The 7582-nt window shown below is 49.8% G+C and overlaps 1 protein-coding gene across 1 annotated transcript in view; it reads left to right on the forward strand.

Moving 5' to 3' along the window:
* GAS6 (growth arrest-specific 6) overlaps positions 1–7582 on the forward strand; it is a 60925-nt gene that overhangs the window by 20273 nt on the left and 33070 nt on the right. The window contains exons 2-3 of the mRNA XM_011979419.1: positions 3969–3993; positions 5444–5506. The gene's annotated coding sequence lies outside the window, so the exon portion shown is untranslated. The remainder of the gene's footprint in view (positions 1–3968; positions 3994–5443; positions 5507–7582) is intronic.

Consider the following 7582-nt stretch of genomic DNA (forward strand, 5'->3'; position numbering starts at 1 on the left):
ACCCATCCACCCACTCATTCACTCACCCATCTACCCACTCATTTATTCATTCACCCACCCACTCATTCACCCACCCACCCACTCATTCATTCACCCATCCGCACATTCATTCACCCATCCACGCATTCATTCATTCACCCATCCACCCATTCATTCACTCATCCACCCATCCACCCACTCATTCATTCACTCATCTATCCACCCACTCATTCACTCACCCATCCACGCACTCATTCACTCACTCATCTATCCACTCATCCACCCATCCACTCACTCATTCATTCATTCACCCATCCACCCACTCATTCATTCATTCACCCATCCACCCACTCATTCATTCACTCATCTATCCACTCACTCGTCCACTCATCCACTCCTTCCTTCATTTATTCATCCATCTCTATCCATCCAGTCACCCATCCACCCACCCGTTCATTCAGCTATCCATCCACTCGCTCGCTCATCCATCTATCCATCCACCCACCCATTCATTCAACTATCCGGCCACTTGCTCATCCATCCATTCACTCCTTCCTTCATTTATTCATCCATCTCCATCCATCCAGTCACCCATCCACCCACTCATTCATTCACTCATCTATCCACACACACATCCACCCATTCACTCATCCATTCGCCCACCCACTCATTCACCCACCTATTCTTTCATTCATTTATTCATCTACCCACTCTCTCATCCACCCATTCATTCATTCATTCATCTATCCATCCACTCACTCATCCACCCACTCACTCATCCATTCATCTACCCACTCATTCATTCCTTCATCCATTCACTCACTCATCCACTCACTCATTCATTCATCCACCCACTCATCCATCTATTCACTCATTGTTTTATTCATTCATCCATCCATCCATCCACTCACCCATCTATCTACTCCTTTATTCATTCACCCACTCAGTCATCTATCATCTCATTCATTTATCCATCCATCTCCATTTATTTACTCAGCCATCCACTCATTCACTCTTTCATCCACGCGCTCATCCATCCACTCATTCATTTGTTCATTCATCAATCTCTATCCACTCATTCATCCATTCATTCATTCCCATCCACTCATTCATCCACTGACTCATTCATTCATTCATTCATCCACTCACTCATCCATCCATGCATCTGTCTGCTCACTCATCCATCCTACTCACTAATCTATCCACCCATTCCCTTATCCATCCATTCACTCATCCATCCATTCATTCATCCATCTGTGCATTTGTCCATACATGCATCTATCCATCTATGCTTCCATCTGTTCACTCATTCATCCATTCACTCATCCATCCACCCACCTACTCATTCATGCATCCCTCCGCCCATCCACTCATTTATTCACCCATCCATTCTTTCATGCACTCGTCCACTGTTCATCTGTCATCCATCCACGTGTTTGGTGATGGCTACTGAGGCCTCTGGGGGACAGTCAGTACCAGGCTCGATGCTAGGCAGGTAGATGTTGTCTTTTTCCTCTTGAAGCTTCAGCTGACAGTGCAGTGGTTTGCTCGCTTATTTTTATCTGTAGCTATTCGAATAAAACAGAATCAGATCCCTAGGGAGAGGATTTCCAGGGGCCAAATGGTGCCATTTCCAGCCTGGGAATCCCAGCTTCTTCCCACTGTTGCCCTCACCTAACCCCAGCACACCAACCCATTACCACAGGTCTCGCTCTTCCTAGGTCGAGAAGAAAGAGAGTCAGTGTCTATGTAAGGAGCTCCTGGTTCTAAATCTCGGCCTCCTGAGTGGTGGCCTCTGCTCCATGGGGACTCCTGGGGGTGCTGCCCTGGAGAGTCGGCGAATGCAGAGCTTCAGACCAAGGTTTATGCACCTGAACAACTTGTAGTGCAGACAGGGGCGGGAGGGTTTTGAGAACAAAGTGCTCTGTGTTTGGTTCTGCAGGTCAGGGAGCTTATCTGGGTGCCTTTACTCAAAGCCATTTCTGGGTCTTACTTCTTTGACCAGAATGTTCTAAGGACGACGTGAAGTGTCTCTTTCTCTTGGGAGTGTGTAGCGTTTTTAGGTTTATTTGTTAAAGCTTTACTCTTGCTCAGGATTTAACGGTCTTTCCCCTAGATCACAGGTGGAATTGACACATGCTTTCTGCCTGCATTACCGCCTCAAATAATCAAGCATGCAAATTAGGATACACTGCCCAGAGTTGTAACCCTGTGGTTTCAGAAACCCCATTCCCATAGGTATGGCTGACTGAGAGGAGATTGGCATAATTTTTCCATGAATAATGCCTTTTTGCAACAATAAAACTTGGTATTAATACAGATTACACATTAAGTAGTATGACTAGTCTTGATTTTGAAATATAGGACACGCTGTAAAGCTGTGGTAATGCAAGCATTTGTGTATAGTTAGGCCGTTTGCTCACTAGTTCTTAGTTGTTTTCAATCCCTGGCTTCCTAAACCTGAAAGGACACCTTTTGCATCCCTCCTAAGTCTTTTGTTTCAGAGCCAGAGCCTCCCGCTTTGAGACAAAGCCCCATCACTTCCCTTCTCCTTCCAAGCCGGGGAAGCTGTTGCTGCCCCGTGCTGCCCCAGACCTCCACCAGGGCTCACTCGTGTTGCTGGTCACCCCTTTTCTGGAGTTTGCCATGACTAAAATTGGAAGTGAGAGAAATGAGGGCAGGCATGTGAGGGTGTGTGTTCCAGGTCTGCAGCCCTCCTGACCTCCAGGGCGGCCGCCCTCCGACAGACACATGTGCTGAATACCAGCTCACCCTGACCCTTCCTTTCTCTTAAGGGAGTAAGGTTTTAAGAGCATCCCATCTCTCCTGGAACACAACTTTGTGAAAACACATCCAAGCAGGCCTCAGGAAGGTGTTGGCAGGGCTGGGATGGGGCCCTCCAGGCTCTTCCCACAAAAGGTGTGGCGAGGCCAGCAAGTGTGGGAAGGAGGTGGGAAGGAGGCAGAAAAGCCGTGCAGAGCCAGCACATGAAGCCAGAGGTGCGTTGCACATGGCGCTGGGTACTGCCTCTGCCCGCCACTCTGCAAAATGCTACCAGTGCCTGCTAATCCTGAACCTCGCGCCCCCAGGCGAATCCCACACCATCCTGAAGCCAGGTTTCCTCGTTCCTGATAATGGGATTAAAAAGACCTTCCTGGGTGGTGTTTGTGAGGGTTTCGTAAAATAGTGTGAAAATGCTGACTCATACGCAGCATGGAGAGGCCGCTGGGACTATTCTGCCATGACTGTGGTCTCTTGGTTTAGAGCATTCAGGGCCAAACTGCTGGCATGGTTGACCCTAAGCTGGAGATTGGAGGCTGCTTGAACCAGGCTGTGGCCCTAGAATCTGGGCCATGGCAGAAGGATCCTGAAGAAGTTTCCGGCTGGCCTCTGCTGGCCAAGTGACGGGCAGGTGGTTCCAGGACTCGGCAGCTCACTTGTGTCGAATGTGGACCTCGTCGGCGTGCTTTCGTGGACGAGAAGACCCTTCGTTACAGCCTCCATGCCTCATCCAATACCAGTTTTGTTTCACCAATACAATGAGTGCAAATCAATGCCCGTGTGCCAAACGAAAGGTCTTTGGGGTTTTGAGAGACCTTTGTGTCAACAGGGAACTGAGGTCTTTGGGTTCTAGAGACCCTGATGTCAACAGGGAACTAAGATTGGAGTTTTACTTGGAGGCGTTCTCGTTCTCCTGGACAGGCCTCTCCGCTGGACACATGGGGTGGTGCTTCCTACGCAGCTGGAAATGGCCCTGCCTTTGCTTGTTGGTCTCACAGCAGTCGTGCTAATGGCTTCGTAAGCGCCCGTCTGCAGGACCCAAGTCGGCAGCACGGCAGCTTCCCGGGTCACTTCCCCTCGGTTCCCTGGGTGGGGCGGCCTCCGGCCACCGTGGAGCAGCCTCTGATTAACCGGCGGATGCTTATGTTGCTTAGAGACCCTCGTAGCGTGCCAGTCAACGCTTGCCTTTTCTCTTTCTTTTTCCACAGGACTATTTTTACCCGAGATACTTAGGTAAGTCTCAATCACTTCTCTACCCTGGTTGTCGTAGAGGCATAGTTGGGGGGTACGTGTTTCATGCTGGAGGCATCTCCTCACCACGTAAGTCTTGGAAGGAAGATTCTTAATCACGCGGTGCACGTGGAACTGTCCAGAACATGCAGGTCAGAAACACAAGATTCTCTGTTTATTTTATACCACAGCTTTATTCTGTGTTAGTGAACCTCAGGCGAATGCCGTTATCTGCAAACCCCTTCTCTGAGTTGACGCCAGGCTCAGCTCCATGTCAGTACATGTAATGGACTTTGTCTTCCAGTTTTCTGATCTCAGCACTAAACACTTCTGAAGTCACTGAGGACCCCAAAGGGGTCCATGTTCATGTGGGCTGTACGGACTGATATTTACCGTGTTCTTAATTAAAACCAAGAACACTGAATAGTGTTTCTGTTTAATTTGAAGAACAGGAATGCACAGACGTTATCTCAGCCATCAGAGCAGCTGGTGCATGCGGGGCGGCCTCCGGAGACCCCCAGTGTACACTTGAGAAGGGAGGACAGCAAGAAAGGGAAGCCCAGAGACCCCGGGTCAGCCTGTTTGACTGACACTGTCTCAGAGCTCCTTGAGTGCATTTCACGTAGAAGGAGAGAAATGTATTCCAGGGTCTTCCTTTTTAATGTTGCAAAGTGCGTTTTAGTAAATGTCCTCGTAAAGGGTCCTTCCCCGGGTCCATATCTGGAACACACACAGTGGGTCTGGAACTGGCCCGGAAAGTCCAGGTGCCAGCCTGGGTGTGCTGGGACTGAGTTCTGAAGCAGGGGATGGCCAGCTGTCCACGGCACCCCCGCAGGAGGCCTTCCGCTGTGTGTCCATGCTTTTCTGCACCTGCATTAGCAACAGTAACCCACCTAAGGGCCAGGTCGAGAGGCCCCACACCGTTCCGCACAGTCTTCGTCTCGGGCCATCCCTGGATGTGCATATGCCAGGCCTCACCTCCCCCTGGCCGCCCTATCGGGATGTCCACTGTCAAGCCGTGTCCAGCCAGCCAGAGAGCACACAGGGGCTTTCTCCAAAGCAGAGTGGCTTTCCAGTTAAGGACAGCATTTCCCAACAGGGGTCAACTTGAAAATGAAGTTTAGCTTTCCGAGTACTATCAGGAAACTTAGTGAACACTCCCGGTGATTCTCCCGTACGGCGGGAGGAACCCCCTCGAAACTGCGGGCGGTGCTTTAAGCACTTGACAGGTGTGGGTGTCCGGCTCCTCTGAGTTGCTAGAGGCGGTTTCCTGTTTGTCGGGGTTGGAGCTAAAATGTTTTGTATGAACACAAGCTAAGCGGCATTGTGTCAAGGATGATAGCACCCCAGGTAAGGAGCGTAACTGCCTCTCCAGAGCTTCTCGGAAGCAGAGGCTCTGCCGTCCGTCCGGTGTCGTAAGGATGACTGACATGCATTCCCTTTCTTCCTGCAGGCTGCATCGACAAGTATGGGTCTCCGCATGCCAAAAACCCAGGCTTCGCCACCTGCGTGCAGAGTAAGTCAGCCTCCTTTCCTGGGAGCACTGTGGCTTTGGATGACTTTAGGCTTGGCTGTGGTTTGTGGAGGGCCCTGAATAGTTCTGGTTTTTTTTGTTTTTTTTTTTAGGTTTGATTATCAGATTCCTTTCTCTTTTTTTTCTTGTTTTATTTTTTTATTTTTAAAAAATTTTTCATTATACCTTAAGTTCTAGGATACATGTGCACAACGTGCAGGTTTGTTACATATGTATACATGTGCCATGCTGGTGTGCTGCACCCATTAACTCGTCGTTTACATTAGGTGTATCTCCTGATGCTGTCCCTCCCCCTTCCCCCGACTCCACGACACGCCCCGGTGTGTGATGTTCCCCTTCCTGTGTCCAAGTTCTGTTTTTCAAGGAGCTGTGGTCTCTTCCTGAGGCCTGCTCCCTTCTCACCAAACTTTCTTTTTTAAACAAGTAAATTTTGACGTTTTTAGCAATAGGCAGTAAATGCACATGGAACGAAATGTAAACACTTCACAGGGTGTGATGTGGAAGCCCGTGCCCGCCTCTGAGTCAGACACCACTGTAGTTACAGTTCCAAGAACCTTGTGCTTAGACATGTAAACATGCGTGAGCGGCCTTCCACTCTTCACGTGCATGGCAGCTTAGCACACGCGGTCTGTCCCGTGCCTCTGCGACTCTGTCTGCGCAGGAGACCCTCTCATCGCGTCTGTCTCCCCTTCACGCTGGCATTTCCAGCCGGTGCCATCACGCGGGCTTAGCCCATGCGTGTTGGCTGACGTCCAGTTTATTTCCAATTTCCATCGTTATAAACAAAACTGGCGAGACATCCTCGTGCACCTGTCGCCTCCCACACGTCTGAGTGCGTCTGCGGGATGCGTTCCCAAGGATGGAATTGCAGAGGCAGTCCTTCTGTTTCCTTTGGATACAGATACTGCCAAATTATCCCAGAGCCGGCCTCAGCCGCCGCCCCTGCAGGGGAGAATGAACGGCTTTTTTAAACTTTTGATCTCTTCCAATGTAACAGGTGAGAAATGACATCAGTCATTTCAGGTTTTTGTTTTGTTTTGTTTTTTAACTAATGAGTAAAGCTGTACTTCCTAGGTTTAAAAGCTGTATTTCTTTTCCTGTAAACTGTTGTTTATATTTTTGGCCCATTTTTCTCAATGTGTAGGCGTTTGCAAATTAGCCATTGGTAGTAAAGTTATCAAGCATTTTTTCAGCTTGCCACAAGTCTTTTTTATTATTTTAAAATTATCATAGAATAAGATTGATTATTTTGGGTGTCCTGTATGAATTTTAACATACCTGCGGCACAACCCACACAGCTCCCCTCGCACTGGGTCTGTGGTCCCCTGGCATCACCTGTGTCTGGTTTTAGATGAAAGGCCACCTTGGTGCGTCCCTATGGGCACTGAGAACGGAGGCGTGGCAGTACAGAGTCGTCCTGGGAGAGGCAGGAGTCTCTTCCCAGGCGTGGCTTTGGAACCGGATCCCAGTCGGCAGAAGGAGTCAGAGGTGGCTCAGTCCCACTCCCCAAGCCCCATGAGCTGTCTGTGGGCGTCTCGAGGCCTCCCAGACTTGGATCACAGACCCCAGCCCAGGAGCCACAGACAGAGGAAATGCTCAGTGTAAACATGGGATTGGGAGGGTGGCCCTGCCGTGTGGCCCAGCCCGCCCTGACCTGCAGCCACACACAGTAGCCCAGTGCCACGTAGGGCCCCAAGTCTGCATATGAGGCAGAGGCTCCTGTGCGCTCGGAGGAGACAAGCAGATCCTGCCACACATGGTTTAATCTTAGTGATTGCTAAACCAGTCTCTTCTTTTAAATTCTATTTTCACACTTGTTATATTCTCTTAGTTCCTGGGCTTTAGGCTTCTCCCCAAAATGACAAAACAGTTATCTGCTGTTAGGTGCTTTCATCTGTGATCCGCCTGTAATTTCTTTTGACGTGATAGACGAGGTGGGGATGTAGACTGCAGGCACAGTTCCTGCCCCAGCACCACACGTTTAAAGTCTGTCTCGTTCCCGGTGCCTCGCCTGCCTCCATCCTCAGATCCCCGGTGCCTCGCCTGCCTCCATCCTCA

This window comes from Mandrillus leucophaeus, unplaced genomic scaffold (assembly GCF_000951045.1).
Source record: "Mandrillus leucophaeus isolate KB7577 unplaced genomic scaffold, Mleu.le_1.0 Scaffold201, whole genome shotgun sequence".
Lineage (NCBI taxonomy): Eukaryota > Metazoa > Chordata > Mammalia > Primates > Cercopithecidae > Mandrillus > Mandrillus leucophaeus.